Below are 10,386 nucleotides of genomic sequence, written 5' to 3' on the forward strand. Positions count from 1 at the left end.
CAAGACCAGTCTGGGCAACATGCCAAAACCCTGTCTCTACTAAAAATACAAAAATTAGCCTGGCATGGTGGTGCATGCCTGTAGCCTGTAGTCTCAACCACCCAGGAGCCTGAGGTGGGAGGATCGCTTGAGCCCGGGAGGGAGAGGCTGCAGTGAGCCAAGATTGTGCCACTGCACTCTAGCCTGGGCAACAGAGCGAGACCCTGTCTCAAAAAAAGAATGACTAGACATTTGGTTAAAAACACGGAATTCTGGGTCCCACCAAACCTGCTACAGTGATTCTCCAGGAAAGAGAGCTAGAAATTGATATTTGAAAGTGATTCTTATGATCAGGAAGATTTGGGACTCTTTTTAGAGCTTCTTCAGGGGGATAAAATTTAGCAGTTACTTTTTAGCACTGACTGGAGAAAGAATGTCTTGGCTTAAGAACTTGCTTTCTAAACTATTCTACAAATCCTCCTTGAGCAATGACTTAGGAACAAGGGGCCATAGAGACAAATTCCTTACCAGCATAGAGCATCCATCCGTCAATGGACTGAATGGTAGAGAAGCAAAGTCTAGGTGATATTGTTTGAACTCCTGAGTCCAACTTTGCCAGAACCCATTTCTTCCCAGTCAAATGAGTAAATAATTTCTTTCTTTACTTAAATTTCAGTTTGATTTCTAATCATTTATCTCTGAGAGAGTCTCAATTAACACACTACCTTTTAAGGTCACTAGACTGATTTCCTTCCTACGACTATACTTACAAAGCAACTTCTAATCATAATGTGGCTTCCCATGAAGCTCTGTCCCTAGGCAGACAATGTAGAGTCCAGTGAGAATGAGAATATGGTGCCTTTTGTAGCTGCAGATAGCATTATAAATGAATTGCAGTCTGGCTTCATACATCAGTTTCTTGTGAGTTTGGTTCCCATGAGTCAGTGCCCAGATTTTAGTACCTCTGGGTATATTTAGCAACTGAAGTATCCAAACCAGCCCCTAGAAGGAAGTAATGCTACATCCCACACCCCACTGTTTTCAGGCAGGACTTTTTTAATACCAAAATTGTGAAACCCAGCTGGTCTGAAGGTATCCTTCCAACATATGCAATAGAAAACTAGTCCTCTCTTTTTTTCTCTTATTTATAATTTCATTTGTTTATATCAGGCTTACCTTTTCTTGTTCATTTTCCTCTATCTCATATGACCTATAAAATATCTACAATGTTTCATTTTCACAGTCTCTTTCCTAAACCTGTGTTTCTTTGTAAGATTTCACTTTAGGTTTCTTCCACAGGTCCCAAGTGCTCACACAAAAGTATGCTTTGAGTCCCTTATCTTCTCCTCTAGTGCTGTATTAGTTTGTCCTCATGCTGTTAATAAAGACATAGTCAAGACTGAGTAATGTATAAAGGAAAGAGGTTTAATTCACTCACAGTTCCACATGGCCAGGGAGGCCTTACAATCATGGTGGAAGGCAAGGAGGAGTAAAGCCACGTCTTACATGGCAGCAGGCAAGAGAGAATGAGAGCCAAAGAAAGGGGAAACACCTTATAAAATCATCAGATCTCGTGAGACTTGTTCACTAACACGAGAACAGTATGAGGGAAACCATACCCAAGATTCAATTATCTCCCACTAGTCCCTCCCACAACACATGGGAATTATGGGAGCTACAATTCAAGATGAGATTTGGGTGGGGACACACCCAAGCCATATCAATTGCGCTTTTTTCTACATACAACTTACTGAACTAATACCATTTCTTTCCAAAATTTTCTGTTTTGCCAAATTAATTGCTGTCATTGACAACCCATAGTCTAAATACACTTATCTTGGTGTTTATTCCTGAATTTATGCACTCAACAGCCTGCTTGCTTCTCTCCAGCTTTGCATTCATTACACAGAACAACAATAGGAGTAGCACTCACATTCCATGATGGCTGGAATGTAAACAGGTTCAAACTTTTTGGAGGAGCAAACACAATGTGTATGAAGAGCCTTAACCCAACAATGTCACATCTGGGGATTTGTCCTAAAAGAGCAGTAAGAAAGGTATGCAAAGCTGTCCAGTCAAAGATGCTTGCAATGTTACGTTGGCGAATTGCAAATAATATCAAGGACCAACTATAGAGGATTAATTTTTAAAATTATAGCACAGTAAATATCTATAATAATGCAAAGTCCTATATAATGCCATTGGTGATTGAACTCCTGTCCACAATCTTCCTTTTTCTTTTTCTTTTTGTTTGTTTGTTGGTTTTTTGTTTTTGTTTTTGTTTTTTCAAGACAGAGTCTCACTCTGTCACCCAGGCTGGAGTGCAATGGCAAGATCTCCACTCATTGTAAGCTCCGCCTCCTGGGTTCACACCATTCTCCTGCCTCAGCCTCCTAAGTAGCTACACGTGCCTGCTACCACACCCAGCTAATTTTTTTTTTTTTTTTTTTTTTGTATTTTTAGTAGAGACGGGGTTTCACCATGTTAGCCAGGAAGGTCTCGATCTCCTGACCTCGTGATCTGCCTGCCTCCCCAGCCTCCCGAAGTGCTGAGATTACAGGCATGAGCCCCCGCGCCTGGCCCATTTTTGTTTTTGAGACAGAGTCTCTCTCTGTCACCCAGGCTTGAGTGCAGTGGGGCAATCTTGGCTCACTGCAACCTCCGCCTCCTGGATTCAGGCTATTCTCCTGCCTCAACCTCCCGAGTAACTAGAATTACAGGCATGCACCACCACACCCAACTAATTTTTTGTATTTTCAGTAGAAACAGGGTTTCACCGTGTTGGCCAGAATGGTCATGAACTCCAGACCTCAGGCGATTTGCCTGCCTTGGCCTTCCAAAGTGCTGGGATTACATGCGTGAGCCACCATGCCCAGCCTCCTGTCCACAATCTAACTGTCAGACAAAGGTGAGCTAAAGTTCTTTCCCTGTATATTGAGGTGGAGGTTGGGGGGAGAAGGAAAGGTGAGGTCAGGTGGCAATATCCAACGATCCTGTTTTGGGAAAGAGGGTGGTGGGTGCCCACGTCATCAGAACTCTCCTGACTCATCTTCCTAGATGGGCTAATTAAATGGATGCCAACTAATTGGAAAACTTCTGGAACTGCCATCCCTGGAAATCCTGGCAAGACACAAGGCCCAGCATCCTCCCCATTAATATTGACACTGTAGTGGCCAGTTACCATTAAGAGGTGCCAGATAGCAACTGGAACTGGCAAGTAGTCAGGTCTTTCAGCGGCACCCCCAGAAATCCTGTCCTACAAATGGTACTTCACTCTAATGCAAACTTTGCTAAATGTTTTAACCTTGTTGTGTAACGTGGGGGTAAAAAGAGTACTGACTTCATAGGGTTAACACATATAATGCATTTAGAAGAGCAATTCGCAGGTGGTTAACATCTGTAGCATTTGCTATTATTATTATTGCTAGTAAAAGTTATCTAGCATCTGTAAACATTTGCTACTATTATTATTGATACTAAAGGTTATCTATGAGCTTTTTTTCTTCTTACTATGCAAAGTTGGGATTCTGAAGTGAACAGCTGCACGGTGTTATCAGCTTTCTACACATTCACACATAACAATCTTAATGATATATCACAATGAATAATTTGATGTTATTTAACTCTCCTTACTCTGAGCCATGGACTGCATGAAACCCAACTCGAATAACGTTCTTGCTCTTCAAATTTCGGCGGTGAAGCCGTTCATAAATAAAAAACAGCTTCTTGTTTTGTATGAATCAATTCACAAGATAAATATTTAAGTAAAATGTGGTTTCAATTGTGCTCTCTGATGATAATTGCTGGCTCACACTCTGCTTCTATATCAATGTGTTTTCTTTTATTTTTTTTCCCCCAAGCTGACTAATGAACAGAGCTGTCAGAAGCCCATTGCTCATGATCTAGCGAGCAACACATTAGCAGTTTCACATAAATATAAAAACCACATTCACTGCAGCTAGGGAAATATACACGTAGCACACAAAAACTCCAATATTCTCCAGTGCTATCAACAAATAAAGAATCCTGGGTGATAAATACGATTAGCTAAGTAACTGACACTCTCTTAACATAGGAAACAGCCTTGCATCACCCCAGCTGTCAATAAATAAAAGATAATTCAAAGAACAAACTCCTTTGTGTATAGAGCATCCTCTACTTTGAAGAGCCCACAAAATTCTATATCTGACATTGTAAAGAAAAAAAGGCATACTTATGTAATTTGGGGATATTTACAATCCCTACGCTGCACAAAATCACATGCTCTTAAATTTATACTCTGCTCAAAGTGGGGAGAATCCAGGATGCTCTCTACCTTTAAGACTCAAAATTGTTTTAAATGTCATTTCATTCATATCCTTCATCTCTCCATGGGCTGTTCTGTTCCAATTTTACAGTTTATTCATTTCATAAAAACGTATCGAGTCATTACCATGCGACAGGCACTGCTGGGGAGGATGGAGTCCAGGAAGAAAACTTCCAGGCTCCTACAGTCATCAAAAGAGCCAGAAATGAGAGGTCACTGGCTCCCAAACCGCTGCACTCGCTAGAAGCACTGTAAACTCTCAAACAGCAGTTCTCTAAGATAAATATTTAAATAAAATGTGTTTTCAATTGTACTCTTCGATGATAATTACTGGCTCACCCCCTGTGATTGCATCAATGTGTTTTTATCTCCTTGTCTCGTGCTGATTAAGGAACTTAAGATTCAGAAGATACAAAATTGTGAACCTCAGTGATAAAAGGGGAGATACAACTGTTCAAAGTCATTGATTCTCCATATTTCTCTACCTTCCGATAACTTCTCTCTCAACTCTTCAGCCATGCCGAGCAGGGGACAATAAGCAGAAATGGCAAGGCCTCCTCACATCACGTGATGCTGGCAGAAGGCTCAGTGCTCAAAGCAAATGTCCTCTCAGGGGTGGGTCCCTTGGCAATTTCTGAAGTTCCCTATCTGGATTCTGCTGAAGAGGAAGCAGCCAGCCCCTGTTACTAGTTCTTTCTATTCTGCTGACACCAGTGACCTCAACCAAGTCAACAGCACCCTTGCTAGGGCTTGGAAATTTCAAGAATAGGAAAACAATAATGCAATAACTCAAGAAGGAAGTTAGACAGGGTCTCCCTAATTTCTTTTCTCTCTGAAACCTGGATTCTAATCTACTCCTATGATAGATTAGATTATGGTTTAGATCACTCCCTACTCCCATTACCTCCATGATAGGAATGCACTTTCCCTTCTCTTGACTTTGAGTTTGGCCACATGACTTGCTTTGACCAATGGAATGTTAACCTTTGTTTGGTCTTTGGGATGATAGGACCAAAGGCTGAAAAAGCATTTATGAGATTGGGTGTGCTCTCTTGTGTTTCTGGCACTGACCTGAGAAAAAATTGCCTTGGCTAGCCCACTAGTCCCAGGAGAAGGATGAGGGACAAGTTGGGCAGAGTCACCTGGCCAAACCATCCAAACCAGTCCTGGCCTTGGTCATCTAACCCCTAGCCATCCTGCAGTTGTGTGAGCTAAATAGATGCTTTTAAAATATGCCACTGAAACGCTGTTGCTGGTTGTCCTGTGGCAATGGCTTATGACAACTTATTTTGGACTAACCAATCCTGCTTTTCTTTGCTCCTTTTTTTCTGTTTGTTTGTTTCTTTGATACAGGGTCTTGCTCTGTTGCCTGGGCTAGTGTGCAGTGGTACAATCACGGCTCACTGCAGCCTCTTTTCTGGGCCTAAGCAATCCTAGCTCAGCCTCCCCAGTAGCTGGAACAACAGGTATGCACCACCATGCCCAGCTAATTTTTAAAAATTTTTTTGTAATTGCGGAGTTTTGCTATGTTGCCCAGACTAGTGTCAAACTCCTAGGCTCAAGCAATCCTCCTGCCTTGGCCTCCCAAAGTGCTGGGATTACAGGCACGAGGCACTTTGCTCCTTTCTTAAAGGAAGATATATTCCTGTTACTTTTCAGGGCATTTTAGGTACTTTGAAACATAGTAAAAAATACTTGCTTACTGGCTGAAGAGAAACCTCTGAACCCAAATTCTTGAATTTTCCCCAGCACTTTGGCCTGTCATTTCCCTCTTGTGATTTGTCGCTCCAAGATTAGCTTCCTCCACTCTCATCTATATCCCTAATCACTTCCCCTCAGCCTCTGGCACAGGCTCTTTGACCTGCCCTTCCTCATCCCTCTTCCCATTAATTCCATAAATACTACCAATTGCTGGAAAGATGAGAGGAAAATTAGAATGTGGCAGGGTCATGGAGAACACATAAAAAGGCTGCTTCAAGACACGAAATGCCCAACTGTGGCACACACTGCCACATGGCTCGGCAAACAAGGGCAATCTCATCCAACCCCATGGCTACAGCGCACCTGCATCTGCCGGTGATTGTCAAATACACCTCCTCTCTACTCCTTTGCAGTCACCTCCTCTCTCCTAAGCTCTGTACCCATATTTGCAACTGCCTGTTGGACATCTTCACCTGGATATCCTGCAGGTGAGCCTGCAGGGGATACTCAAGTTCCCCAAGCCTGATTCATTCATCCCCAACCTGCCATCTGGATGCCCCCTTTCTGTGGGCTTTGCTTTGGTTATGGACATGGGCAGTTGCTGCTGGTGGTGTCTTGTCCATATTTCCTTGGGCCTTACCATTATAGCATTCTGCAGACTTCCAGCTGCCTGCAGCCTTACTGTGAGAGTTGAATCCAGCCTACCCCATGGGCCAGAAGCACAGGAGAATTAACTCCCCTCAAGTCACAACCCTTAACCAATGACTATAAAAGATTTGGTAGGCTGGGTGTGGTGGCTCCCACCTATAATCCCAATGCTTTGGGAGGCTGAAGTGGGAAGACTGCTTCAGCCCAGGAGTTTGAGACCAGCCTGGGCCACATGGCAATAACCCATTTCTACAAAAAAATAAATAATCGGCTAGGCATGGTAGTGCATGCCTGTAGTCCCAGCTACTCAGGAGGCTTAGGTGGGAGGATCACTTGAGCCTGGGAGGTTGAGCTGCAGTGAGCCATGGTTGTGCCATTGCACTCCAGCCTGGGCAACAGAGCGAGACTCCATCTGAACAACAACAACAACAAAAAGATTTGGTAGATATGTACTCCAGCTCCCCCGGCCCCCAGGGTACAGGGGAATCACAAGGGTTGGGGGAGTCACTCTGAAGCACACATTCTATTCTGCTTCTCAGGGTTCCTAAGTGGTCTTCCCAGTTGTCCACAAGGTAGCGAGCTTGATAACTCATTGACCTCCTTAGCCTGACTCACTTTTCCACTACCCTACCAGTGTTTCCTGGTGTCACCTCCCAAATGCAGGAATCCTTCTACCAAGGTCTGCTTATGTGGGACAAAATGACGAAATTAGAAATCCCTGACTCCCTCTCTTTCACCATCCATGTCTAATTGATCACACACACACACACACACACACACACAAGTACCTTATTCATTCATTCACCAATATTACCAAGAACCTAGATATTTTAGATACAAGGGATGCAGAAGTGAACAAGATAGGCATGGTCACAACCCTCAAGAAGTTTATACTCTAAAGGGGAAAGGTAGGCAAATACATCAACAGTATCATAACCTGTAGAGATGAATTTTATGAGAGAAATAAACAGGGTGATGAGATAAAGAAATTGAGAAAGGCCATTTTAGGTAAAGTAGTCAGGAAGGGACTCTGAGGAGGTGACATCTGAGCTGGAAACTGGAAAATAAGTCAAACATATGAGGATTTGAGGGTGGAGGAAAAGTGTTCCAGGCAGAGGGAACAGCATAGGCAAAGGCTTGCTTGTACATCCAAGGATGGGAAAGGAGATCAGAGTGGGTGAAGCAGAGAGGACAATGAAGACAGTGGTATAAGATAAAGGAGAAAGATGTGCAAAGGCCAGGCCATGGAAAGCTGTCTGGGCTAGGATCAGGGGCTTGGATTTTATTCTAAGAACCATGAGAAGCCACTGAAAGTATCTAAATAAGGATGTAACATGACATGCTTCGGATTTGTTAAAATCACTCTGACTATGGTATGAAGTCAATTTTGGAGGCTGCAAGAGTAGAAGCCTACAGGTTCCTGTAATCCGTCCCACTGTCCACTCAGTGATGGTTCTGACTCTCATCATGGCCTAACCATACAGGAGGGTATCCAGTTCTGCCTTTGAAGGTATGCACACTGCAGGCATAACACAAGAAATAGAACCTGTGCCCTTACTGAGCTTTTGAACGAATCCCAGATACAGCAGAGTACTGATACTTTAGGTAATGATAAAACGGTGCATTGATGGTGGAGGGTGATAGACGCAGAGTGGAGACATAGGGAACTCAGACTCAGTGAGCCTCAGGGAGGACTCTCTAAGGCAGAAACATCTAAGCTGAGGCCTGAGGCGGGAGGAGGGATTAGCCAGGGTTTTGTTTTTTGAGTTTTGTTTTGTTTTGTTTGAGACAGAGTCTTGTTCCCTCCCCCAGGCTGGAGTGCAGTAGCGCAATCTTGGTTCATTGTAACCTCCTCCATCTCCAGGATTCTCCCACCTCAGCCTCCCAAGTAGCTGGGATCACAGGCGCTCACCACCACGCCCAGCTAATTAGTGTATTTTTAGAAGAGATGAGATTTCGCCATGTTGGACAGGCTGGTCTCAAACACCTGACCCTCCTCGGCCTCTCAAAGTGTAGGCATTATGGGCATGAGCCACCACGCCAGTCTAGCCAGGTTTATAAGTTCATATGCAAAGCGCATGGTGTGCATGATGGGGAGGGGGGCATGGGGACTGAAATGCTGCATCTCTCCAAAGTATAGAGGATGAGAAGGGAGGTGATGACCAATGACCCTGAAGTCATCTATTCATTCTTAGTGAATGAATAAGTGAGTGGCAAGACACACGAGCTAAGATCAAGAGAATTTCATTCTAACTTTTCTAGTTCTTTAATTGCCATTCAAGAGTTTAAACCATACGGCAGATGACAACCTGATACATGAGTCAAAGTCAGCTCAGGAAACATTTAGCAGGGGTCCTGACATAAAATGCCTAAAATATACAGAATTTTGAAAGTTATGACAACTGAGGCAATAATGAAGTCATGTTAAGGGCTGAGTATATTAATTTTAAATAAGAAAAAAGGGTGTTATGGGCCTGGTCTGGTATGTTAAGTTTGTTGTTGACTTTTCTTTTTTTAAGAATAAGGATCTGGCTTGCTCTGTTGCCCAGGCAGGAGTGCAGTGGCACAGTGATAGCTCACTGCAGTCTCAAATTCCCAGGCTCAAGCAATCGTCTTGCCTCAGCCTCCCAAGTAGTTGAGATTACAGGCATGGGCCATCATGCCCAGCTAATTAAAAAAAATTTTTTTTTAGAGACAGGGTCTTGTTATGTTGCCAAGCCTGGACTTGAACTCCTGGACTCAAGTAATCCTCCCGCTCCACCCTCCCAAAGCATTACGATTACAGGCATGAGCCACCATTCCCGGCCTCTTTTTTTTTTTTTTCTTTTTGGCTTGGTGATGAGACTTTGGTCAATTTATTGAGTACCTACTGCATGCCAAGCATGTATTAATTAAACATCATGGGTGAAGAGATCTGTAGACATAGTTCTTGCCCTGGAGAAATTCACAAAGTTGACTGACATTTGTATGACCAGCAAAGACTGTGCTTTCACACTTGAATTACTATGATAAAAAATGAGGTATAAATGAGGTGGATTTGTTTTGTGGATTAAGCATAGGAATCTGTTTTCTGAACATAGTCTCAGTCTCTCTCTCTCTAATATATAAATATATAGATATATGGATGGATCTGGAGTATAGACCTAATTGCTATCTTTTGGCAACAGAAGGAGGGAGATCCTGCACCCTACAGTGAATTTCCACTTTCCACTGCTGATTTATTTATTTATTTATTTATTTTTATTTTTTTGAGACGGAGTCTCGCGCTGTCGCCTGGGCTGGAGTGCAGTGGCCGGATCTCAGCTCACTGCAAGCTCCACCTCCCGGGTTTGCGTCATTCTCCTGCCTCAGCCTCCTGAGTAGCTGGGACTACAGGCGCCCGCCACCTCGCCCGGCTAGTTTTTTGTATTTTTTAGTAGAGACGGGGTTTCACTGTGTTAGCCAAGATGGTCTCGATCTCCTGACCTCATGATCTGCCCGTCTCGGCCTCCCAAAGTGCTGGGATTACAGGCTTGAGCCACCTCACCCGGCCTTCACTGCTGATTTATATTTTGTATCTGTAACCTCCCTGTCCAAAGTACAGAGATTCTTACTCTCTGTACCTTTGCTGTCAGTACATGAGGCATATGTGGTCACAGAGCCCTTAAAATGTGACTAGTCTGAATTGAGATACACTGTAAGTACAAAATACATACACAGTTTCAAAGACCTAGTATAGAAAAACATTTCATTAATTTTTTTAATATTGATTG

The sequence above is a fragment of the Macaca nemestrina genome, chromosome 2 (assembly GCF_043159975.1).
Source record: "Macaca nemestrina isolate mMacNem1 chromosome 2, mMacNem.hap1, whole genome shotgun sequence".
Classification (NCBI taxonomy): domain Eukaryota; kingdom Metazoa; phylum Chordata; class Mammalia; order Primates; family Cercopithecidae; genus Macaca; species Macaca nemestrina.